Source organism: Geotrypetes seraphini, chromosome 3, assembly GCF_902459505.1.
Source record: "Geotrypetes seraphini chromosome 3, aGeoSer1.1, whole genome shotgun sequence".
NCBI classification, from domain to species: domain Eukaryota; kingdom Metazoa; phylum Chordata; class Amphibia; order Gymnophiona; family Dermophiidae; genus Geotrypetes; species Geotrypetes seraphini.
In genome coordinates, this window is record NC_047086.1 from 182532323 (window position 1) to 182547460 (window position 15138).

General features: G+C 45.2%; 1 protein-coding gene and 1 long non-coding RNA gene across 4 annotated transcripts in view; one reads left to right on the top strand and one right to left on the bottom strand.

The window, feature by feature from the left end:
• The window catches only part of ARID1B (AT-rich interaction domain 1B), a 938949-nt gene that overhangs the window by 876233 nt on the left and 47578 nt on the right, over positions 1-15138 (top strand). The window lies entirely within an intron of this gene.
• On the bottom strand, positions 5706-8947 carry LOC117356976. The gene is made up of 3 exons (XR_004538751.1): positions 8861-8947; positions 6809-6970; positions 5706-5884 (listed from the first exon to the last, which is right to left on the bottom strand). It is a non-coding gene; the product is annotated as an uncharacterized LOC117356976 (long non-coding RNA).

Sequence of the window (15138 nt, forward strand, 5' to 3'; positions counted from 1 at the left end):
GCTGCAAGGGAATGCCATGGGAGTGGCTTTTGGTACCTGGCCAATTGGAGTCTTAGGCCACTCCCAGTGCATCCCAGAATGCACTGGGAAGGAGGCCTAAGACTCCGGTTGGCCCAGGTGCATAAGGCTCCTCCTATGGGAGCGGCCTTTGGCGTCTGGACCAATCAGAGCCTTAGGCCCCCTCCCCGATGCATCCCAGAATGCACTGGGAAGGGTAAGGCCCACCATTTTGGAAAAGGCGGGCCTGCTGGCAGGAGGGAGTGGGCATCCCTCTTGCCGGCCTTTGCCTAAAGGTACGGGGAGGGGGAGTTCAGGAGGTGTCAGGAAGGATGTTGGGGTGTGAGGGAGTGCAATGGGGGGTTGGGAAATATCAGGTGGATGTTGGGGAATGCTGGGTGTTGGGGAGTGTTAAGGAATGTCAGAGAGATTTTGGGGAGTGTCAGGTGGGTGTTGGGGAATGTTGGGTGAGTGCAGTGTGTTTTGAGGAATGTCAAATGAGTGTCAGGTCGGTGTTAGGGAGTGTCGGGGAATGTCGGGTGGGTGTTGGGGAGTATTCGGGCTGTGGGGGATCAACGGGGTCAGTGGCAGGAGGGAGTGGGCATCCCTCTTGCCGCAGACAGTGTCAGGAGTGGCGGCGGGAGGGAGTGAGCATCCCTCCTGCCACAGACTGTATCGGGTGGGGGTTCGGGGGTTGCTACGGGACTGGGCATCCTCCTGCTGGCTGTTTTCACGGGGGTGGCGATTTCATGGGGGGTGGCAAATTCCCTGTCGCAGCTGCTCAGCTGATCACTGCAGTGAGATTTCTTTGCCGCAATCAGCATAGTGGCCGCATCCATTTTAAATGTAGACCAGCTTTTTGTTGGCCTACCTTTCAGGCACCTATCATAGCCCATGGGGAGTCGCCTAGAGTTGCTTAAGCTTGCCCTAGACCACTTCCGGATAAAATCACACCCAGCCTTGGGCTTGCTTAAGCGTCCCTACACATCTCCCTCAGATGCCTACAATATAGGCGGCCTGCCTCAGGGTGGTTTTTTAAATGTGTGTCCCAATTGGCTGGTTAGACAGCGATAGGACACCTACCCATGCCTACAATCGGAACACTGTTTATAGAAACCGGCCCAAAGTGAATGGCCTTCAGCGTTTAACTTGCTTTCTTACCAAACTTTTCAAACCATCCTCATATACCGTCTTTCTGTGGTACAACCAAAGCAATTTGCATATTATGTATATAAAGGTACTTTCTCTGTCCCTAGTAGACTTACATTCTAAATGGATACACAAAGTCATCTTTGTCCCTTGCTCTTATCATAGACACTACTTCTCCATAGTTGCAGTTACAACCAGATTCCCTTTCTACCTTCCAAACATCTTGGTTCATCAATAGTTCATCGCAATACTGGTTTCACTATTTGCATTATTTGGGGGGGGCTCAGAATATTTGTCCTGCTGTAGCTTTATTCCTGTCTTTAGCCAATAAGGTCACACTTTATAGAATTGTGTAGCTTGCCATTAGTCAATTAATGGAGGTCTCACTTAATCATATCATGTTCTCTCAGGGTTTCCGCAGCTGGCATCATGCTTGTTGCAGGTTTCTGGGTCTCGTTGCTTCTTGTCAGATAGAACCGACATTTCAACCATCATACTGTGACTTTCTTCAGGGTATGCTGTGAGGTCTGCAGTGTGTCTTTATATAGTAGGTCCTCAAACCCAAATGGTTGGGGCTTGAGGTGAATGAGGCAGGAAAGTTCGTTGTCACCAATTTGAATTTTGGTGGGAAAGTCAGTTGGTCACAAATTTGAATTTTTGGTGGGAAAATCAGGTGGAAGGGCATTTTCAAAACATATGTCTAAGTCCGATTTGGATGTATGGTGCTGGATGTCCAAAGTCAGCAGTGGGAAAATGCCCATTTTTGAAAAATATATCTAGAATATGGGTTGGGTTTTTTTTGGGGGGGGTCGAAAATCATGTATCTGGACGTCCAGCTATTGGGTCACCCAGACCCCCAGGATGTCTATCTTTATATCATATTTTCAACCAAAATTTCAAATGTCCAGAACAAGACCATTTGGATGTGGGAGGGGCCAATCTTGTAATGGGCTGGCCACCCAGACATGGCAACAGAGCAGTGGGGCACCTTGCTGTGAACTTCACTTAGAGGGTGCCAGATAAACATCTCACCAGAACTTCCTTATAGGTTATGGTGAGACCCACCAAAACCCACTATACCCACCTGTCTACAACCCCAGTAGTCCTTATGGCTGTAGGTGGCACCTATATGGCAGTAGAATAGGGTTTTGGGGGTTGCATGTTTTCCACCATAAATTTAGTGTTTAGGTTAGAGTGGCTAAGGTGCCTGGTTCCTCCTCTCTATGGTTCACTAGCCCACCCCCAGGCTACTTAAGACACCTGTGTGCAACTCTACTAGGATGCCCCTTACCAGATATGTACCTTTTTGTTCTCATTTTTGTGTGGTGGAAAGGGGTCAGTGAGTACTAGGTGAGTGAGAGGATGTCTTATCTTGATGTGTGCAGTGATCATCTGGTCAGTTTGGGCATCTTTGTGGCACTTAGACCCTTCTAAAACAGGTCTAGTCCCAAATGTATAAGTTATGTCCAGGATGTCTTGCAAAATGTTTGATTATCGCTGCAAGACGTCCATGTCTAACCTGCCCTTGACACTGCCCAAAGCAAACCCATAACATACCTCAACCACTCCCATCTCATGCTCTGAACATACGGAGACTGGAATACCTTGCTAGACATTAAAAAAAATGATTTTGATTATTGGCACTTGTTCATCCTGGCACTTAGGATGTCCAAGTGCTGACTTAGGATGCTTTTTGGATGTTTATGTTTTTTGATTATGGGCTCCTTAGTCTCTTTTTCCCATAGAATGAAAAACTCTCTAGTGAGTTTAAAGATGCTGTCCCCATGATTCTGGGAGAAACCCGCAACAAGCATAATCATATCATAATTATAATAATGACTGTTACTAGCAATGTGAAATATTTACCAGATGCACTTAAGCTGTACAATGTGGCAGAGGGAAGACCCAGGGCTGGCTGAAAACAGCCTGCTGGGCTTGCTGTTGCTATTGGCAACCAAGGTAATGTTCAGAGGGCTGCAGAAGAAAGAGAGAGAAGAGGGAGCAATGCTGGACTAAGGGCTGGAGAGAGAAAGGGAGAAATATTGGACCAAAGGTGGGTTAGGCAGAAAGCTTAAGCTTTGGGGGGAGGGCATCACCATTGAAGTTGGCTCAGGACATCTTAACCCTTTGAGCTGGTCTTGATCATCATTTTTTTTTACTTCTAAAGCAGCCCTTGTACATTATACATGACCCAAGGCAAGGTGAAGCGATAATGCTTTGCAGTCTATATTTCATCCCTTTCTTCCTACATTTGTTTTCTGTATTTTTCTTTTGCCCTCTCCATGTTGTACATTATTGGCCTCAATTTTTAAAAAAAACTTTCATTTTGCAGGCTTACACATGTCATTGGATTGTAATAAGAATGACTAAAATATACCAGGCAACAATGTACCTGAGCTTTTGAAAACTTGCAGGTCTTTTCTTCAGATTATATTTGAAGATGGGATGTATGTAAATTCAAAAGCTCATTACAACTTTTCCTTTGAATAAGAGGCTTCACAATCTACAAGGAATCCAGTTACCTTCCAACATAAAAATCGTCATATTTCCTCATCGTTCTGCCATTCGTATTTGAGGCTTACTGCTCACTGTTGATCATAGTTTAAACCTTTCCAGCTGTTGTTTTAGCTTTAGCAAGAAGTCTGAAAATAACTTTGCAAAAGAGGGCACTTAAAATGCAAGAAAAATGTGTTGGTTTTTTTTTGGAGGGTTATTTTTTCCCAGTATCTCATGCTTATGATTTTTCCTGCCTGCCAGTTCACTGCTGAAGCTACTAGAGACCTTGCCACTTACTTTTTCTTAAAAGCACAAAGTACAGTTCCTTTCCTCTATTTGTACTAGAGTCATGGAATCATTATACAAATGGGGAAACGTATGGAACATGGCTCATTGAATTCTTTCTGCATGTGCCTTTGACAGGCTAGGTGAGGTTTGAATGAAACCGTGGCAAACATTTTGTTGGTTTGGAAACAATAAAATGAAACCAAGTGTGATAATCAACTCAATAGTTGTCAGTTGCAGTGATTTTAAAGGGTGGATTTTATCACTTTAACCTCCATGTATCACAGTCTGACAGCAAAAGCTATTAATTGGCAGTACACATAGCAACTCTTAAGAAGGCAGCATGGTTTATTCAGTAGGTTTCACAGTAGAATTTTAAAATATATATATATTAAAAACACATCTGAATCACTAAGGGCTCCTTTTACTAAGGTGTGCTAGTGTTTTTAGCGCACGCAGGATATTACCGCGCGCTACACGGCTACAACTAACGCCAACTCAATGCTGGCGTTAAGGTCTAGCGTGCGCGCGCTATTCCGCGCGTTAATGCCCTAACGCAGCTTAGTAAAAGGAGCCCTAAGAGGCAGCCAATCAGAGATAGGGAGTGGGAGCACAAGAGAGGAGGTGCATGGTGAGTAAGCAAATCATGCAGAGAATCTGCATTTCTAGTCCATCTGTGTAGTCCTTTTACCAGGTGCGGTAGCCAATTTAGCACATGCTAATGCGTCCATAAGATATAATGGACGCATTAGTGTTTAGCGCACGCTAAAATGGCTAACATGCCTTAGTAAAAGGACCCCTCTGTGTTCCTTTGCATGTGTTGTGTGCATGTGTCTGTGTACTTGTTGACTGATTGAGTGTGCCTGTGGCCAGGAGAGAAACAAAGACTTCTTTTTAAAAAATACCTACAATCTCTGATCTCATTTTTTTCTGTTCAAATAATTCTCACGTAATTCACTGAAGTATTTTGGAGCAAAAACACAAGCCCTACTATAATGTATCTCCCCTCCTTCCACTCTCCTCCCTTTTCTTTTTAATCTCGATGTATTTAACGTACCTATTCTCTCTTCCCCCTCGTTTCCTGTACGTCAATTCATTCTTGTTCCCGTTTTATTTTTTAAAATTTTACTTTTAACTCTAGATATGTTATGTCTTTCATTTTAATTTTTTCTTTTAAAATTCATTTTATTGTAAACCGTTTAGATACCCGTTTGGTAAACAGTATATCAAAAATAATGAAACTTGAAAATAAAGAAACTTGAAGAAAGAGGTATTTTAAAAGGAGCAACTTCCAAGCTGCTATGCTTTACTATATCTAAGATGTTATGTTGCAGAAGCTGCAGCTATTTCTCCTTTTGAAATTCATTGGGCCATTTCTTTAAGGAGAAGTTTATTTACTGAGTTATTTTGCTGTCGGACAGACAGATATTCTTACCAACTGCTGTGTAGTGTTTTTTCCTGGAGCCAAATGGTATGATAGTAACAAAAACAAGGATGGAAATAGAAGTTACTGTATTGTTGTCAAGGCTGTCAGGTTCAGTGATCAAATAATTGTCTTAATAGACATAGGTTCAGTACATGACCCTGGACAAGTCGCTTAATCCCCCCACTACCCCAGGTACATTAGATAGATTGTGAGCCCGCCGGGACAGATATGGAAAAATGCTTAAGTACCTGAATAAATTCATGTAAACAGTTCTGAGCTCCTCTGGGAGAATAGTATAGAAAATTGAATAAATAAATAAAATTAGTAAATCTAGATCTTTAATTTTGCAAGGTAACAACTGGCCCATGTAGTAGAATTTTGAAAATGTATATCCCATTAGAGTTGGTTTCAGTTAAATATCTCTGTTTAATTTCTGATGTCAACCGCGGTCCCCATATATCCTGGGCGGATATCAGCAATCATCCCTTGCTTGTGATGAATACAGCCAACTGCTACTTAATTTGTGGAGCACTATAAAAGCAAGAGAAAAACAGGGAAAATGGTTATTTATTCAATTTTCTATACCGTTCTCCCAGGGAAGCTCAGAATGGTTTACATTAATTTATTCAGGTACTCGAGCATTTTCTCTGTCTGTCCTGGTGGGCTCACAATCTGTCTAATGTACCTGGGGCAATGGGGGGGAATAAGTGACTTGCCCAGGTTCACAAGGAGCAGCTGGGTTTGAGCCCACAACCTCAGGGTGCTGAGGTTGTAGCTTTAACCACTGCGCCACACTCATCTGAAAAAGAAAATCTGTCCATCTCTGCTGGTAGGTAGCTGGGGAGATTCTGTTATTAGCTGTCAAGTGATGTCAGAGAAGTTATGGTACAGCCAAGGGGAATCCCAGTGGAATGAATAGATGAGGGGTGGGTTATAAACAGAGGTGCCCTGCCTTTGACCTTCATTTACTGCAGACCTATGATGTGTGTTATCTCCGGCTCAGCCACCCTCCCATTTCCTTAGTTAGAATTAGGGCACTGAGCCATGCTGTGTAAATTATCTTCTCAGCATGGAGTCTGGCTGCTCAGTCTGAAGTATGTGAATGTACTTAACCTTCAGTAACCTTTCAATTGTTTACTTAAGAACATACATTTGTAGCTTCTGGCAAAAGGTAGGGATATCCTAGAGAGTAAGTCATGCTTCATATTAATGGATTTTGAAGAGGTTGTATTCATTCTCTTTTGTATTTGAAGAAACAGGCTAGCAGGGAAATGCAAGTATTTGTTTAGTCATAGTTCAGGCTTTGTAAACAGAGTGCTTTCCTGAAAGCATCAGGAAGGGAAAGCCCTCCCTGGATGCAGATTAAAAAGATAAGGTAGAAAAAGTGTCCCTCCCCTCAGTCTGATTAATAGTTTAACAGGTTGCTGCTTTTTCATAATGTCTCTGTAGATTTACCAGTAATAGACTTCACCTTCTTTTGCCTTTGTTCGCATATCGTTCACTTTGATATTTTTTAGATTGATTGGTACCTTCTCTCTGAGAAAGCATAACAGAAGCTGAAATGACAGAATTAATTTTATTTTCCTTCAGCTTCCATGGTATCCCAGATGCCTTTGCCTGAAACCAGTAAACAGTGATAACAATTAGTCCGAATCCACCTTTTGAACAGAAATGCTCATTAAGACCCCTTTTACTAAGGTGATCGGCACAGGCTGTTGTGTTATTTGCACGAAAGCCTTTTAAATCCCTATGGGCTTCAACGCACAGCACTCGCCTATACCACTTAGTAAAAGGGGGCCTAAAAAAGTAATTTTATAATAACCAGCCTTCCTTATGCATCTGCTACTTGCATATGTTAAACTTTTCCCTTTGAAATTTATCCAACCTAAACAACCAGCACAGGTACATCTGCTAATTTATGCCCAGAAAAAATTTGAGGAAATTAATTGTAAAACTGAGAAGTAAGCACACAATCTCTAATACTGCCAGACTTACCTCCAGAATGCTCCTATGCTATTTTGCTGCTTGTTATGGTGGTAATTCTATAAGGAGTGGCATGAACACAAATGCCAGTATTCACATCATCAATGCATATATGTCAAATATTTTGCAGCTACATGCTTTTCTGTAAATACACACCAATATTTAGTGGCACTTGCTTTGCAGATGGGTGTTCACATGGGTAAGAACATAAGAACATAAGCGTTGCCTCTGCCGGGTCAGACCAGGGGTCCATCGTGCCCGGCAGTCCGCTCCCGCGGCGGCCCCCCAGGTCCATGACCTGAAAGTGTTCCCTACCTAACCTGAAATATCCATACCATATTCGCTCAATGTCCTGTACGGTAAACCTCTATCTGTACCCTGTTATCCCCTTCGCTTCCAGGAAGTCATCCAGTCCCTTTTTGAACCCCAGAATTGTACTCTGTCTTATTACCTCTCCAGGAAGCGCGTTCCAGGTGTCCACCACCCTCTGAGTGAAGAAGAACCTCCTTGCATTCGTTATGAATCTGTCTCCTCTCAGTTTTTCTGAATGACCTCTTGTTTTAGTTGTCCCTGCTAGTCTAAAGAATCTGTCCCTCTCCACCTTCTCTAGAAAACATAGATGAGGCACACTTTTAACTGCATAATTGTTAAAGAACATATATTGTCATCGTGCATCACCAGGCCAGGCCGGGCCCAAGCGGGTATGGCCGAGCGGCTAATCAGTTCCCAATTGGAGTGGTGGATCAAGTAATAAAAACACCTGGATTGATTCAAACTTAAAGTACTTTATTCCTTCAGGAACTCCAATTTTCAGGAAAAACCCAAAATCACATACATGATTCAAAAGGGAAACTTGGCTTTCAAAAATATATTCCAAAATGACTTCCTTTGGCCCTGTATCCCTCCTGATCCACTGAAACTTCTTACACCAGGGAATGCTTGCAACCTAGTAGTATATTCAACTGGTACAAAAATGCTTTCACACAGTTTCTATTCAAAATTATCACTGGCAGTGTCTGACTGGATCTTGCCTCTGAGCTCTTCAGATAGCAGAGCTCAGGGCAAAAGGGACCTCCTCCCACAGTGACCGTTGGTTGTGGCCCTTCCTCAAACAGGACCCACAAACCAGTCAAAAAGAAACCAAAAAGAAAAAAAATATCCAAAAAGACCACTGCCAGGGCTGTGCAGTGCAAACTCAGGTTTTCAAAAGAAACTTGCAAAACCTTCACATGGCATTAAGGCTCTAAAGTAAACTTCCCCAATTTGAGTTTACTGGGACAGCCAGCCCCTTTACTTCTTTAGCAAACTAGCAGACTGTTGTAACTTCCAAGTTTGCTATTTGGCAAAAACCCAGCATAACTTTTGTTCAAACACAATCAATTTCCATGTCATACAATCAGTTTCCATGTCAGTATTTCCCCCACTAAAGTCCATGACTTCTTCAGGGTCTAAATACTCTTCATTCTCAGAAGTTTCACTCATAAAATTTTCCCACATTTCAGAATCAAAAGAATTAGATCTGACCTGTGTGTTCTGTTGCGGTATGCTGCTTCGAGTCCTAGGAACTGGTCTTCCTTCAATACTCTGTATCCTCTCCAGCTTGGGTTGGTTCAGTGGCTGTCTCCTTTCTGAGTACTGCTGCTGGCTTTTATAAGCCTCAGGATAATGAGCTGCAGGTGTTGCTTGTTCCTGACTAAAGTGGAAACTAGAAGGTTTTTGGTGTTGCCTTGAACTGGGTCCCGCATGAATGTTGTGAGTTGCCTTTTAAACATTCCCCCAGGAACACTATTCCCAGCACTACTAGTTCCACCTGCATATTGTTCCCCTGCACATTGTTCCCCCTTTCTTAATTCAGGCGAAAACAAATAGGTATTTTCCTGCTCATGACTGAACGTTCCCTGACTGGTTCTAGTTCTGGGTTGAGGCGTTGGTAGGGTTCTTCTATTTTGAGACAGTATTTTCCCTTGCCTAGCCCTGGGCACAGGCATTTTCTTACCACCCTTCTCAGTCATAGGGTCTACCCTGTGACAACATGCATTCCAGTATTTTAGAATCTGGGTGTGAGTATTTACCTCAGCTCTGTTACTAGTTAAGTAATATATAGAAGCATATTTAGCTTATTACACTAATATACTAATAAAGTTTGTAAAATAGCAGGGTTATCTGTATACTTTACTCCTTATATACCCTTTCTGGCACAAAAATTTGTAAGAGACACGGGAATGGCTCTCTTCCAATTATTCAGAAAGCTGGGAATCCTCTCCACATTTTGCAGTAATTAAATGATCATAGTTTTCAGGAACAGAGTTTTCTGTCAGAAAAATATGTATCGTCCCTTAGTCTATATAGATATTTTCAGTTATTTTTTTCTTCACAACCTGTTCATTTGGAAGGATTCAGTTGAGCTGCATTACCTTTTGAAAAAAATATTTTTTTTGGGGGGGAGGTAGTCTTAAGGGGTCAATATCAATATAATATCACTCTTTGTATTTATCATTTCCATTAACCTCACAGTCTTATCAAGATAAATGGCAGAGAGATCTAGGACTTTTAGAGAGGGAAACCTTTTGGCTTCTTTTATGGGAATCTTTGTATAAATGCTCAGTCTCCAAAGCTTTCTTAACAAATAGGTATGGTGTTTATTTAGGAATTATGTCACCCTCTAAATGTCATAATTGTGGCTTAGAAGATTCTGACCTTTGCTGGAGGAACTGTGGACAAATAGAATCTTTTTTTTACATCTTGGGTGGAAATGTCTTGTGGAAATGTTCATAGTTTATGGAAGTAAATTTAGTCCTTTTTATAACAAATTACAGGAATCTTTGTATGTACCATTTAATTTGAGCCATACCATTGGGAGTTGATATTGAAACTACTTTCCCTTCTATGGACTATTATTAGCTGCTAGATCTGTTATATCCAAGGCTTGGAGACATTATTCTCCACCATCTATCGTAGAATGACTCAGTAAGGTTTGAATAATTTACAAGATGGAGAAATTAACATCTGAACTGAAAACTAATAAGGTAAAATTTAATGATGATTACAATCCCTTTCTAGTTTAGACAACAAATACGGTGGAATATTGACAATTATGCACATATATACTTCTATTTTAAAAATTTAGGGCCAGATTCTCTAAGCTAAGTTAACTGGCAAAATCCCCTTAATAACTTCAATAATTGGACAAAAAAAAATTAATTGGGCAATAGGCACCTATTGCATGGTGCTTAGTGGCACTTAACTCCTAAGTGGGCATTTTTATGAATAAAGCTTTGACTTTGGCATCACTAAGTTCGATTCTCCAAAAACTTAGGTGCCTGAAATGTAGGCCTTTAAAATCCTTGTCTACAATTCCGGCGCCTAAGTTTTTATATAGGTGCCATTAAGCGTGATTCTGTACATGGCACCTAAGCATGATTGACACGTGGCTGGCAACATTTTTCTAGGCGCCGTTTATAGAATCCGGGTCTTACTGCATAATGGGTGCATTTAGAATTGCCTTATGGGGGCCACGTGATGTGTTTGCCTGGGTAGGACGTGTTTCCCTGAGCTCTTCGAGTCTGAGCCCCTAAAATCCGCTTAACTCCCTACATACCGCGGTTTGGTGGTTTTCGCTTGCCCCGGATCCCTTTCTTAGGGTTGTGAGTGCTGCACAGAGCTCTGCGAAATCGCTGACTCCTGGGATGCCGGTAAAAACCGCGAAGACGCCAAAACCTAAGTCTGTTTTGTCTGGGAAGAAAATGGCGGCGCCCTCGACTCCCCCTGCTGCACCAGCTCAGTGGGGTGAATGGGCCCAGGAGATCTCGAGGATGGTCACTGCAGCCCTGGAGGATCGCCTGCATAAGCTGCAGTCCGCAGTGGAGGGCTTCCATGAGCGGTTTGAACATCACAGCACCCGGCTGGCGGCGGTGGAGCAGCGGGTTTCGGACAGGGAAGACGCGGCCCTCCAGGAGCGCACCAGTGTCTTGGCGTTGCAGGCTCAGGTGGCTACCCTGACGGGTCGGCTGGACGACCAGGAAAATCGCCAGCGCCGGAATAATATTCGAGTGGTGGGCCTGCCGGAGATGCGAGCTGATCAGGAGCTGTATGCATTCTTTCAGGTCTGGCTTCCCACGCGGCTGGGACTGGAGCCGCCGACGGCGGGCTTCCTGTGTGAGAGAGCGCATCGTCTGGGGCAGCGCACGGAAGATAAAAATCGAGCCCGAGCGGCAATAGCGCGATATCTAAACTGGAGGGAGAAGGAGTTAATACTCCAGGCTTACCGGAGGGCTGGCGTGCTGGAGTACGAGGGAAAGAAGCTACTGCTCTTTAATGATTACTCCCCCCACGTGGCTTCTCTACGAAGAGATATGGCGCCTCTCTGCACTGCTTTCCATCGGCGGGGAGTGCGCTTTGCGCTCGTCTATCCGGCGTCCCTGCGTGTCTGGCGAGAGGGGAAACCCCATACTTTCCCGGATCGGGCGGCTGCTCAGCGATATTTGGACTCTCTACCGGTGGGGGTCGATGGAGGAGTTCCCGCAGCAGATTGATCGGATGGCTGTGCGGTGCTGGTTTGGCTCTGTTGGCCCTGTTTGCACTACTCTGCTCTGGACAAGCTGTTTGCAGTCACTGCGGTGCCTTTGAAACTTTTCTAACCTGTGAGTACGACTGACCCCACTGGCTTGCTCTCCCTGCTCTTCGGGGTTGGGCTGTCTGCTGTATGCCGGTATGTGAGGGGCAGACTGGTAAACTCTGGACTTGGAGAGGCCTGAAGATTGGGCCGCGACCTGTCCATGCGGTTCAACCTGCGGCTGCTGCCTAGCCTGCCTCAAGGGGTTTCCGGAGCTCCCTCTTTCACTATCTTGTAATGGTGGTCTGTTCATTTTGGATTACTGGGGGGGGGGGGTCTCTTACATATGCTGGTGGGGGGCTCCCTCTGGGGGCTGTTGGACTGCAGAACTGGCCTAGTGGGGCTCTGGACTTGGAGAGCTCATACAAAGGACTTTAGTTGCTACACTCGTTGGGAGTGCTGTTTTCTGTATTTTTTCTTTTTTGTTTTTTCATTGGGGGGGATGGGGTTTGTGGGGGGGCCACTGGAGATGGACTGCTCCGGGGGTGGGGGGGGGCTACTCTCCGTTTTCTGCTGGGTTGGGGAGACTGGGAGAGGGCTGGGGTGCTGAGTCTATTTGGGGTGGGGATGGGGATGGGGAGGGTTGGGAGCGGGTGGTTAGTGGGGGATGCATGGGGGTTTGTGTGGCTGTGGTGTGTATGGGTTTGGATGGGTTCAGTGTGGGTGATGGTGCAGCGCTCTGGGTCCGGACTTCAGTATTCTTGGATGGGAGGCCTAGCTGGGGGGCTACCCATCTCTGATATTTCGCTGTCTTTTGTCCTTATCTCTGAGAGTACCCTTTCTGCATGACTAGATTGACTATAACGACCCTCAATGTGGATGGGATCCATTCTCCTATTAAGAGAAAGAAGATATTGACCTGGCTTCGTCGGAGGGGGACGGATATTGCCTTTGTGCAAGAAACTCACCTCTCCCAGGCGGAACATCTGAAGCTGAGGAGAGAGTGGGTGGGTGAGGTTTGCTCGTCTGCCTTCGGTACTCGGAAGCGGGGAGTGGCCATTCTTCTGCATAAACAGTTGCCCTTTCATATTCACAAGGTTCTCCAGGATGTGGAGGGCCGCTATGTTATCGTCCTGGGGGAATTGTGGGGGTTCAAATGGTTATTGTGTAATCTGTACGCTCCTAATGGGTATAATCATAAATTTTTTTCTGCTTTGCTCGCCAAGATAGCCATGTACCCTGATTACCAACCGCTGGTGGGAGGAGATTTTAACATTACTGCAGATCCTGCCCTGGACTGCAATCCGGCAAAGTCAGGGGCCAGGGACCATGGAGCTCGGGGGGTAAATTTTTTGTTAAGTCAGTTGCAGTTATTGGATACTTGGAGGATTTTGCATCCTACGGAACGCACTTACACATTTTACTCACATCCCCATAATGTATATGCTAGATTGGATTATCTGTTGGTTTCTCCCTCTCTGCTCTCTAGGGTGACGCGCATAGACATTGAAGAGGTTCCCCTGTCGGATCATTCGCCGGTCGTCCTGGAGCTCCAGTTTGCGTCGGAATCCGGGGAGCGGCATTGGAAATTTCCGTGCTACCTGTATAGAGATCTCGCCTTTCACAAATACATTCGGGAACAGTGGTTGGAGTATAGTTCTCATAATCTTACAGCTGATGTTCATCCGGTGACATACTGGGAGGCTTCTAAGGCGGTTCTGCGGGGGTTTATTATTGCTTATCTTTCTCGCAAGAGGAAGGCCATGGATGCGGAGCTTCTGACACTTTCCGGGGAGCTTCGGCAATTGCGGACGCGCCATTGTAACTCACTCTCCTCGGCGGACAAAGGTCGCTTGTTGACTGTTAGGCGGCAGATAGATGCAATCTTGACACAGCGGGCCACTCGCGATGTATATTTTCAACGTTATAAACTGTATGCTTGGGGGGGGAAGACGGGGAGACTGTTGGCCAATTTGGTTAGGCCTCCGCGTACCCGCCAGGTTGTTTTGTCCATCCGGGATTCTAAGGGTACTAGTTACACGCAGGAACAGCAGATCCGGCAGCAATTTGTTCTTTTTTATGAATCTTTGTACGCTAACCGCCCATTCTCGGACGCTGCTCGGGATACTTTCTTTCAGGGGCTCCAGCTCCCTCGGTTGACGGACGCTCAGTTGGAGCAGTTGAATGCCCCTATTAGCTCCGACGAAGTACTGCTAGGTATTAAACAGCTTAAGTTAACTAAGGCGCCGGGTCCGGATGGGTTTGGCTCCGAGTATTACAAGATTCTGTCGGATCAGATCTCTTCTGCTTTGGCGGGGGCATTTAATGCGCTTTCCGAGTCTCGAGGTTTGGGGACCCCCAACATGGCACATGTGGTGTTGCTGCCTAAGCCGGGTAAGGATCCAGCCCTGGTGGGCTCTTATAGGCCTATTTCCCTTCTTAATCAGGATGCCAAGCTTTTTGCTGCCATATTGGCGCGTAGGCTGAATGTTTTTTCTGCCACTCTTGATCCACGAGGATCAGGCTGGCTTTGTGCCGGGCAGATACGCGTCCATGAATCTTATTCGAGCTTTGATGGCCCTTCATTCCAGGCGGGGGTTGGTGAGCGACTCGGCTATTGTAGGCCTGGATATGGAGAAGGCCTTTGATAGCATTTCTTGGCAATATCTTTTCTGGGTTTTACGGCAGTTTGGCATTGACGGCTCTATTCATCAGTGGATCCGTAGCTTATATCTCTTGCCGCAGGCGAGACTTTTGGTTAACGGTCAGTTTACAGCCCCTTTTGCTCTGGGACGGGGGACGCGACAGGGCTGCCCGTTATCCCCGTTACTTTTTGTACTTGCTATTGAACCTTTGGCGGCTAAGATTCGCGGGGATCCGGTTATTCAGGGTATTCGCATTGGGGATAAGGAGAGTCGCATTAACCTCTTTGCAGATGATATCCTACTTTATCTGGATCAACCTCGACGGGACTTGGACCGGGCCCTTGCACTGGTCCGTTCTTTTGGGGATATTTCTGGCCTGCGCGTTAACTGCGATAAGTCTGAACTTCTTCCCTTGCGGTCTCCTACTGTGGAACCCTGGCACGCGAGTCTCGCAATTCCGCCGGTGAGGGGGCCGATGCGTTATCTTGGTGTTTATTTAAGTCCGGACCTCACACTTTTGTACCGTTCTAATGTGACTCGTCATCTGGAGGCGATTCGGCAATTGTGTGATAAATGGAGGGACCTTCCGTTGGGTGTATGGGGGC